The following is an 11,563-nucleotide window of genomic DNA, read 5'->3' on the forward strand; positions in this document are numbered from 1 at the left end:
AATCAGCTTTCAAAAAATTCATAAATGATAAAGAAATGCAAGTGGTCTTGTCATGACATAATTACCAGTTACCTGTTCATACAGCAATACTGAAACAAAATTCATGCTTTAAGAAACTGAAATACTAGTGAACCTGTTGTAAAAATGTATGTGAATTAAAACTAAAAGACAAGTCTTCAAATTGCAGAGAAAATAAAGTACATATATTGTAAACGTTCACTCTTACAGCAATAAGAACAGTGTTTATCTGAGCTGAAGTTGCTAATATCACCATTGAGATCCATTTCTGGAAAAAAAACTACAACCTATTTTTCCCCAAAGTTCTAACCCTGATGGTTAGAATGATGTTGATAGAAAATCAACTTACAGAGAATGTAGTTGATGGAAAATCAACTTACAGAGACAATAGCAATAATGTTGAAAAAGTCTCTCCTCAGAATGTCTCAGTGGGGAAGAAAACAATCCTTCTGACTGTTGGCAGATTGCATTAAGCCGTGGACCATGATACAGAGCAATAACCTTCTACTGTGCACTAGATGTGAAGCTCACAAAATGTCATGCACTGGAAAGTCCCAGTGAGCCCATGACATATCAGTGGGAGACTTAATGAGAAGCAACTTCCCTAAATAAACAAGTGTTCATTGTACAGTGTCAAAATGCCAATGCATTCTGTTCAAGATTGTACCTGACCTCCACCTGTTTGGAATGCTGAACCACTGTGCAGAAGAAAGATACTTTTCAGAGATTTCTGACATGACAGTTTATATTGCTCTGTGTAGGAGAAGGACATTTTTATGTGTTCAACTCATGTTTAGTAGGTCCCCTTAAAGCAAGGGTGGGGAAATCCCACCCTTGAGCTGTAAAAGGCCCTCAAAATCACTTGGTCTGCCCCTGCCAAGGCAACCACAACTCCAGCCACCACATTGTTGTTGTTAAGTGCTGTTGAGTCGGTTCTGATTCATAGTGACCCTGGTCAACGTTTCCAAGGAGTGGCTGGTGAGTTTGAACCACCGCCCTTTTGGTTCAAACTGATCTTGTGGTCCAGTGCTTTATCTCACAGCACCACACCAGCCATCACATTAAGGATGAGTTAATTAAATGTTTGACCAAATATAGCAGGCTAATTTTTAAGTTTATAATTTTTGTATGACCCACAAGTGATGTTATAAATATTCAAATGTCCCTTGGCATAAAAAAGGTTCCCTAGCTCTGGTAGCGTAGTGGTTACGAATCGGGCTGTGAACCTTAAGGCCAGCAGTTCGAAACTACCAGCTGTTCGTCGGGAGAAAGATAAGGCGTTCTCCTCCCTTAAAGATTTACAGCCTCGGAAACCCTGTACAGGGTCGCTATGGGTCGGAAATGACTCGACGGCACTTAACAACAACAACAACAACAACAACAACAACAACATCTCTGCCTTAGAGATTCTATTATGGATTGAACTGTGTTTCCCAAAAATGTATTGCAAACCCTAACCTCTATACCTGTGGTGGAAGACCTAGTGATGCAGTGAATTAAGCATTGGGCTTCTAACCACAAGCTTAGTGGTTCAAATTTACCAGATACTACATGGGGGAAAGATGACGATGTTTGCTCCTATAAAATATTACTGTCTGGGAAAGCCAAAGAAACAGTAGTACTCTGTCCTGTTTAGTTGGAAATGACTCAAAGGCAGTGACTATGAGTAAACCTGTGATTGTAATCCAATCTGTAAATGGATTTCTTTTTTATGTTAATGAGGCAGAATTAGTGTAGGATATGTCTTGAGTCCATCTCTTTTGAGATATAAAACAATTAAAAAAGCAAGCAAGCAAGCAGAGATGGGGAAAGATAGACACCAAGCCATATGGAAATCTCTAGAGCTGGCAAGGAGAAAAAGCCCTCCTCTTGAGCTGAAACCCTGATTTTGGACTTCTAGAGTGCAAAATTGTGAGAAAGTCAATTTCTGTTTATTAAAGCCACCCACTTACGGCATTTATTCTATAACAGAATTAGATAACTTAGACTGTGCTATACAGTCTACCATTGGTGTTCACCACAACATAGTAATAGATACTTATTGTAAATACATGCTGCTCTCTGCACACAGGCTTTGTTCTCAGCTAGCTCAGTCTCTATAGAGGGCAGCCAACATACCCCAAGAAGCAACTCTGAACTAATGATGGTTAGGTTGTTGCCCAGAGGTCTCCAATAGAAATGAATTCCAATTACTCACTGTAGAAACCGCTTTATTAAAGCACAGTTTATTGGCTTGCAACTTTTCTTGTCTAATTTTCCTTTCCCTAAAATATTTCCTGTGTTCAACTTCCAAATAAACTACTTATCATAGGTTCTGCATCTGTGGAAAGTTGTACCAATACAGGTCCAGTGTATTGGTCCAGTGGTGAGGATTTTTGTTTTCTTTACATTAAGATGCAATCCATACCAAAGACTGTGCTCTTGGATCTTCATCAGAAAATATTTTAAGTCTTCTTCACTTTCAGCAAGCAAGGTTGTATCATCTGCATATCGCAGGTTCTTAATGAGTCTTCCTCCAATCCTGATGCCACATTTTTCTTCATATAAACCAACTCTCGGAATATTTTGCTCAGCATACAGGATGAATAAGTATGGTGAAAGAATACAACCTTGTTGCACACGTTTCATAATTTTAAACCACTCAGTGGTCCCATGTTCTGTTTGAACAACTGCCTCTTGGTCCACGTACAGATTCTTCATGAGCACAATTAAGTGTTCTGGAATACTCATGCTTCACAATGTTGTCCATAGCTTGTCATGATCCACACAATCGAAAGCCTTTGCGTAGTCAATAAAGCACAGGTAAACATCTTTCTGATATTCTCTGCTTTCAGCCAAGATCCATCAGGCATCAGCAATAATATTCCTCATTCCATGGAAGTCCCCTGTCAATATATGCTTGCACCCATTTCTATATTACCTTTAGTTAAAACTTTATTCGCATGGGATATCAAAGAGATTGCCCGGTGATTTCTGCATTCCGTTGGGTCACCTCTCTTTGGAATGGGCACAAATATGGATCTTGTCCAATCAGTCAGCCAGATAGTTGTCTTCCAAACTTCTTGGTATAGATGAGTGAGTACCTCCAGTGCCACCTCACTTTCTTGAAAGAGTTCAAATTTTATTCCATCATTTCTTGGAGCCTTGTTCTTTGCCAGTTCCTTCAATGCACCTTGGACTTTTCTTTCAGTTATCTTGGCTCTTGATAATATGCTACCTCTTGAAATGGTTGAACATCAACAATTTCCTTTTGATACAGAAAGCATCAAAAGAAGATGGAAGGAATACAGAAAGATGGAAGGACTACACAGAGACATATTATAGATTTCTATAAATTTTAGAGATTAGTCCCTTGTTTGATAGGGGACTGCAAAAAAAAAAAAAATTTTTTTTCCCCTGTCTCTGGGCTCTTTTTTTCACTCTTTTGATGAAATCTTTTGAAGCACATAAGTGTCTAATTTTGTCTTCTACTGTTTGTGTGGCTGTAGTTACGTTTAACAGTATATTTATGCTATGTATTGGAGCCCCAAAATTTGTCCCTATATTTTATTGATTATATTTATAGTTTTAGGATTTGCATTTAGGTATTTAATTCACATTGAATGTATATTTCTATGTTGCTGTTGTTGTTAGGTGCCTAGCAGTTGGTTCCAATTCATAGTGTCCTTATGAACAACAGAACTAAACACTGCCTGGTCTTTCATCAACCTCAAAATCATCATTATGATCGATTATATTGTTGCTGCCACAGTGCCAATTCATTCTTTCCCTTTTTCACCGACTCTCCACTTTTCCAAGCATGATGTCCTTCTCCAGAGACCGCTCCGTCCTGAAAATCTGTCTGAGGTATGAGAGATGAAATCTTGGTACTTTTAATATTCTTCTACAACAGCATATCTACAGTCTTCCTTAATCACTGTCCAACTTTCACATGCATGTGAGGCTATTGTAAATACCATGGCTTGGATTAGGCATACCTTAGTCCTCAAACTGACATCTGTGCTCATGAAGATTTTAAAAAGCTCTTGTGCAGCAGATTTGACTAATGCAATATGTCGTTTGATTTTTGATTGCTTCTCTCATTAGTGTTCATAGTGGATCCAAGCAAAATGAAGTTGACAATTTAAATCTTTCCTACATTTATTATGATGTTATTTATTGGTTCAGTAGTGAGGAATTTTGTTTTCTTTACATCGATGTGCAACCCATACTGAAGGCTCTGGTCTTTGATCTTCATCAGTTGGTATTGTAAGTCCTCTTCATTTCCAGCAATCAAAGTTGTATCAACTCCATATCTCAGATTGTTAATGAGTCTTCCTCTAATCTGGATACCATGGTCTTCATATAATCCATCTTCTAGATTATTTGTTCAACATGCATAATAAATAGATATGTTGAAAGAATACAACCCTGGCACACACCTTTCCTGCTTTTTTAAAAATTTGGAATGGATGTTGGATTTTGTCAAATTCCTTTTTTGTATCAATCAATGTGATCATGTGATTCTTTTCATTTGCTTTATTTATGTGGTGGATTATACTGATTGTTTTTCTAATATCGAACCATCCTTGCATCTCTAATATGAATCCCAATTAGTCAAGTTTTTTTTTTTAATGTATCTGAATTCTATTGGATAGGATTTTGTTGAAAATTTTTACGTCTATGTTCATGAGAGATATTGGTCTATAATTTTCTTTTTTAGTGATGGCATTGCCTGGTTATGGAGTTATGCTTGCTTGCTTCATGAAACATATTTAGGAGTGTTCCATCCTTTTCTATGTAATGGAATAGTTTGAGTAGAATTGATGTCAGTTATTCTCTGAATATTTGCACTTTTATTTTCAGGGAGTTTTTCAATGACTTGATCAATTTCTTCTATTGTTATGGGTAGTTTCAAGTTTTCTACTCATTCTATGTTAATTTAGGTATGTCATGTTTTTATAAATAATTGCCCATTTCTTCTAGATTTTCAAATTTATTGGAGTACAATTCTTCATAGTATTCTGTTATTATCCTTTTTATTTCTATTGTGACATCTCCCATATTGTTTATCTGTGTTATTTACATCTTCTCCTTTTCGTTAGATTTGTCAATTGTTTGTTAATTTTTTAATCCTGTCAAAGGACCAACTTCTTGTTTTTTTGGTCCTTTCTATTGTTCTGTTTTCTATTTCATTAATTTCTGCTCTAATCTTTATCACTTTTTTTTTTCTTCTGGTGGCGGTAGGCTTACTTTACTGATCTTTTTCTAATTGTTGGCGGTGTTGCATTAATGTGTTGACGTTGGTTCTTTCTTCTTTTTTGACGTGTGCATTTACTTATATAAACTGCCCTCTAAGCACTGCTTTTGCTGTGTCCCAAACGTTTGATATGTGTGTTTCCATTCTTATTAAAGCTTAGGAAGTTTTATTTGTTCTAGTATCCAGTAGCTTTTAAACAGGGTGTTATTTAACTTCTATGTGTTTGATTTTTTTCTTTGATTTTCTTATTGTTGATTCTTTATTTCATTGCATTCTGATCTGAAAAGATTCTTTGTCATATTTTAATGTTTTAAAATGTATTCAGTTTCATCAGTTCTTGATCATATGCTATCTCCTGAAATGCTTAAATATTGAGTATTTTTATATATATATACAATGGCTTTATGTATTCCCCTCGACCTTCCTTTAGTTCTTTCTATATCATTCTATATTTTGCTCACAGAATACTTCAATATTGCAGCTGGAAACTTGAGTTTTTTCTTCAGTTCTGTTACCTTGATAAATGTCTAGTGCGTTTTTCCCTTTTGGTTTTCTTATTCCAGGTCTTTTAGCATTCATTATAGTTCTTTACTTTCTTCTAGAACCACACTTAGAAATCTGTTCAGCTCTTTAACTTCATCATTTCTTCCATTTGCTTTAAATATTCTGTATTCAAGAACAAGTTTCAGAGTCTCTTCTGACCTGATCTTTTCTTTCATTCCTGTTTTTTTGGTAACCTTTTGTTTTCTTCATGTATGATGTCCCACATGTACGTTATCCCACAGCTCCTCTAGTATTTGGTAATTAGTGTTCAGTGTGTCAAATCTCTTCTTAAGATTGCCTCTATATTCAAGTGGGATATATTGAATGTAGTACTTGGACTCTCTTAGACTTGTTTTAATTCCATCAGTTTCAACTTGAACTTGTATAGGAGCAATTAATTATTCAGTTCACAGTTGTTCTTGTTCTGATTGATATTAAGTTTTTCCATCATTATGGTCACAGATATAGTTGATTTGATTCCTGTGTATTACATCTGGTGAGGTCCATTGGTATAATTGTTGCTTATGTTGTTGAAATAAGGTCTTTCCAAGAATAGATTGATGTTCTTGTAAAATTCTATCATGAATGTTGGTAGATTTTGCCAGAATCATTTCTATAACAGAGCCTGTATCTTCCAGGTAACAATCCATCTTTGTTTCCAATGTCCACATTCCAATCACTGATACTTATGGATCCATACTAATTGCATGCTTGATCAATTGATAAAAGTCTTTAATTTCTTCATCTTCGTCATTTTTGGTTTGTGGGCAAATTTGAATAATAGTTGATATTTTCCTGTCACTGACAGCAGTGTTGTATTTCAGGATAGATGTTGATGTGGTCTTTTTTTATTATGAATGGGACACTATTACTCCTTATTCTGTCATTCCCAGCACAGTAGCCAAAGTGTATGTCCAATTAAAAATGACCAAGATCATTCCATTTCTGTTCACTAATGCCTAAGATATTGATTGTTATATATTCTGTTTCATTTTTTACAACTTCCAATTTTTCTATATTCCTAATTCTTACATTCCACATTCTGATTATTAATGGATGTTTGCAGCTGTTTCTTCTCATTTCATCAGCAAATGAAGATCCTGAAAGCTTTACTCTATCAATGCCATTCAGGTTGATACTAATTAGAGGAGGCAGCTGTTCCCCAGTTGTATTTTGAGTTTCTTCCAACCTAAGGAACTCATCTTCTGGCACTATCTCAGATAATGTTCTACTGCTATTTATAAAGTTTTCACTGGCCTTTTTTTCTTTTTCCCAGAAGTAGATTACCAAGTTTTCCTTCCTAGTCTGTCTTGGCCTGGAAGCTCCACTGAAACTTGCCCACCATGAGTGACCCTGCTGGTATTTGAAATACTAGTGGCATAGCTTCCAGCATCACAGAAACACACAAGTCACCACAGTATATATGGCAAACTGATAGATGAATGGTGGGTTGTTGTTGTTAGTTGCCATCAAGTCAGTCCCTACTCATGGAGACCTTAAGTATAACAGATCGAAGTGTTGCCCAATCCTACAATATCTTCATAATCATTGATACGTTTTAGTTCACTGTTACAACAATTTTGTCAATTCACTTCTATGAGTTTGCCTTGCTTTTATTGGCTCTCTACTTTATCAAACATGATTTCATGTTTAGGGATTAGTCTATCCTGATACCATGTTCAAAGTAAGCAAGTGAAGTCTCACCATCCTTCCTTCTAAGGGAAATTCTGGTTGTATTTCTTTTAAAACTAATGTGTTTATTCTTTTGTAAGTCCATCACCAACATTGCATCAATTTTCCTTTTGTATTTCTTTTTTTACTGTCCAATTTTGGCATATATATAAGGTAGTTGAAAAGACCTGTTTGGGGTTAAATGCATCTTAGTCATGTAATGATTATAGGAGTGAGCTATTTTCCACTTGAGATCTATTAACCAATTGGCACAACTGGCTCTTTATCAATAATCTCTGAGAATGTTTTTTATAATTAAATATTCATTTACTTTAACTTTTGTTATAGCCTGTTTGGGAGGGCAGGGGGCAAAAAAAAAAAAAAAAGCATTTACATTGTGGTTTAAAGAATCAACTCTTATCTAACTAATGACAGACAGTCTATTTTAATATAACCATCAGGCAAAATACAGTACTGAGCCCTGTTGGTGCAGTGGACTGCTAACCAAAAAGTTCCCAGTTTGATCCCACTAGTCACTCCACAGGATAAAGATAAGCCAGTATGCTTGTGTAAAGATTTACAGTCTCAGAAACCTATGGAGTAGTTTTACTCTGTCCTGTCCTGTAGGGACATTAGGAGTCAGAATCAACTTAATGGCAGTGGGCGAACTCCCTCAAAATCTGTCATCTGATCCTTCAGAGTCTTATTTGACACATTTTAGTGGACAGTTAATATGTTTCCTGAAGAATACAGCATAACATAAATGTGCAGTTCTTCCTATTCTAGGGAGAGAAATAAGCAGGGGAGAGTAGTAGAGGTAAAGCATGTAAGAAAAGCCCATCCTTGTCATTTTATTATAAATTCAGATGCCTGAACAGACTCAAATTTCATCCTCTGTAAGAATTACCACCAACTAGACATTAACTCAATTTAAGATAAGAATTAAAAAACCTGAGGTTAGAAGATAGTAACAAGAAAAGTTTGTTCTATAATTGTAGAAGATATGTAACTAAAAGGGGGGAGTATTTAATCTTTCATTTCAGGAACAGATGATCCCAGGACAATGAAGAAAGAAGAGCATGAATGGAGCATGAGATTCCTACCTAGAAAAGAAGCTACAGCAGAGACAGTGGCAGAGACATGGAGAGACAAAGCAGTTCCTAGCTCTAGGCCCATGGACTGAGAAAGGCTGTGTGCCTATGGGCAGGAGGCTGGTTGGCAGAAGTGTCCATTGGACATTTAAATCAATATATGTTTTTGGTTTTTATGTGTACATCAAATATTTTATCTTTGTTCATTTGTGAAATAGTAGATGTAAATTGGGAGCCACAAAGAGGAAGCAGGATAACTGTTGTTGCAACTAGGGGATTATAATCATTGAGATGAAACAAAATATATGATTGGTTGAATATAAATCTGATGATCTTGTCTGTAAACTTTCACACAACTCACAACAAAAAGTTGAAAAAAAAAAGGTTTATCTTTTCTTTGCAAATCTGAAGCATTTGTGGATAGTCTCCCAATAGTCTTTATTGCATAGTAAATCATGAGAGTAAATCACATTTTCAATAACTATACATATGCTCTTACTATATTTGCTATATATTTTGTAGCTTAGGGACTCTTACAAATGAATGTAGTGGCAGTAATTTACAATTAATGGAAAATGTATCAAGAGCTTGTCCAGAATTCATTTCTACTGTTAAAAATGTATCTACTATTATGTTTTGCAATGTTTAAGATAATCCCCTAATGTATATAATAGAATTGTTTATATTTTCAAATAATATTTGGCTAAAATATATATAATAATCAAATCATAAAAATATACGACTGACAGCAAAAGATGGAGACAGCCTAAATACCCATCAACTGGAGAATGGTTTAACAAACTTAGGTACATACACACAATAGAATGCTGTGCAATATTGAAGAATAATCATGAATATGTAAAACACCTCATGACCTGGATGAATGTGGAGGACACTATGCTGAGTTAAATTAGTCAATCATAAAAAAGAAAGTATTTATATGAGAGCACTATTGTAAAAAGTTAAGAAAATATTTCCTTGCTAAATGAAATATTCTGTGATGGTTACTGGAAGGGTAGGGAATTATTCACAGGCTAGAGGGTAGACACATGTTAATACAGGTGACAAGGAAGGCAACATACAACAAAAGGTAGGTTGGCAGAGAAAAGATAAAGATAGCAGGAGACACAGTGAGGAGCACAGAAATTAAAGGAATAGAGGTAAATACTGTTGTGGTGCTGTGGGTTAACGCGATGAACAGAAAGGTCAGTTTGAACCACAAGATTGGCAGTTCAAACTCACCAGTCTGTCCTTGTAAACCCTACACAGGAGCACAGTCAAATCCAACTCAATGGCACTTAATCAACAACAACAATAACTGTTACCTGATGGAGGTAACAGTACATGGAGGGGATTGCAATCATTGTAATGAAACAAAATATACAATTTTCTGAATGTAAAATGATGACCTGCTCTGGAATCTGGAAATCTTCACTCAGTTCACAATAAAAAGTTTTTAAGATTATACACACACACACACATATATAATCTGGTTGAAAGATGAACCATAGACTTCCCGTTTTGGCTACGGCAGAACAGAGTCAGGTAGAACAGGCTCCATGGGGTAGGGACTGAAAACCCAGAGAAGCTGCTCTCCCAGAACAGCACAAGAGCTCTGGATCTAGCATAAGGCTCAGGGCGTCAGTTTCCCACAACTGTCAGTGGAAAAATCACGGTATAAAGGAAAATATTGCAATTCAGGAATCCATCAACACATGGGACTCCCTCTGTGGGCATCCTGCCCTGGTGGAGGTCAGAGGGTGAGGCTACAACCAGACTGGTACAGGGAAAAAGCGGCAAAGGGAACCAACGCTAAAAGTCACACAGTGACATTTGCAAAGGAGGTATGGGGGGATTCTACACATTTTTTCCTCCTCTTCCCTGTCATGTCTTCTTTGCCCAATCCAGAAAAGTCCAGCTTTGAGACCACAGCTTTTCCACGGCACAATAGAAAAAGCCCCATTGGTCCAAGGGCAAATTCTTTGGCTGCTGCTTTGGACTTCTGCCTGTGGGTCCCAGCCCTAAAATTAACTTGTGCAGGACCCTTTACTCCTGCCTATCCAACAAGAAAAAAAGCAGGTTTGGCCTGACAGACAAACCATATGAACAGTCTGTAAAACCCCAACATAAAATGACACCACTATTTCAAGAATTATGCTGTGCACACGCAGATACCTAACTGACCTTCAGAAACAAAAATAGCAGACAATCTTTCTCTCATTAACTTTTCAATATCTAACTGAGCACCTCCACGGTGGTGACTAGAGGAGGGACCTGAACGAGTGGACATCCCACCCACTGCTGGAGACTTCTACGGTACACGCACACTGCCTTGTAGCAAGGCAACTTACCAGTCTGCCACAGTTTTATTTTTGTTTCAAAGTGGTGATTTTTGTCTCTGCTTTTATATTGTTTCTGCTTTGGGGCCTTTTTATCACACATTTTTCCTGGAGGTGGAAGGTTTCTCTCCCTATGTTACCCAAGAAGAGTCGGCAGTTGTGGCCATATAGCCAAGCTACAAGCATATCCCATAATATTCCACCATTGAGACAAGAGCCAATAACAGCTGCTAAGCATTACATGCGAAAAGGAAATCCTCTCTCCTGATCATATCCACCGGAGACAGCCTGTAAGCTTAATAACACAGCAACAAACACCCATTTAAGCATTAACAACCCACGTAACTACTAGAAATGACCAGCAAAACACAACAAAAGATATCAAAACATGTACAAAAACAGAAAAGAGTAACTGAGACAAATGAGCTGAAGATAAAAAAAGCCTTTCCAGATGAGTGGGTTTTAGACATGCCTGAGAAAGAATTCAGAAGAATTATATGGAAACAAATTAAAATGCTCTGAAAAGGTGAGGAGGAAAACAAGGAAGAAGTCAGGAAATTACTACAAGTACATGTTAAAGAGAGTTCTTTGGACTGAAAACTAACAAGAACAGACAACAACCAGAGATTGACAGGTGTGGCAACGCTACCTGAAACTCAGAC

The sequence above is a fragment of the Chrysochloris asiatica genome, unplaced genomic scaffold (genome assembly GCF_000296735.1).
Source record: "Chrysochloris asiatica unplaced genomic scaffold, ChrAsi1.0 scaffold00139, whole genome shotgun sequence".
NCBI lineage: Eukaryota > Metazoa > Chordata > Mammalia > Afrosoricida > Chrysochloridae > Chrysochloris > Chrysochloris asiatica.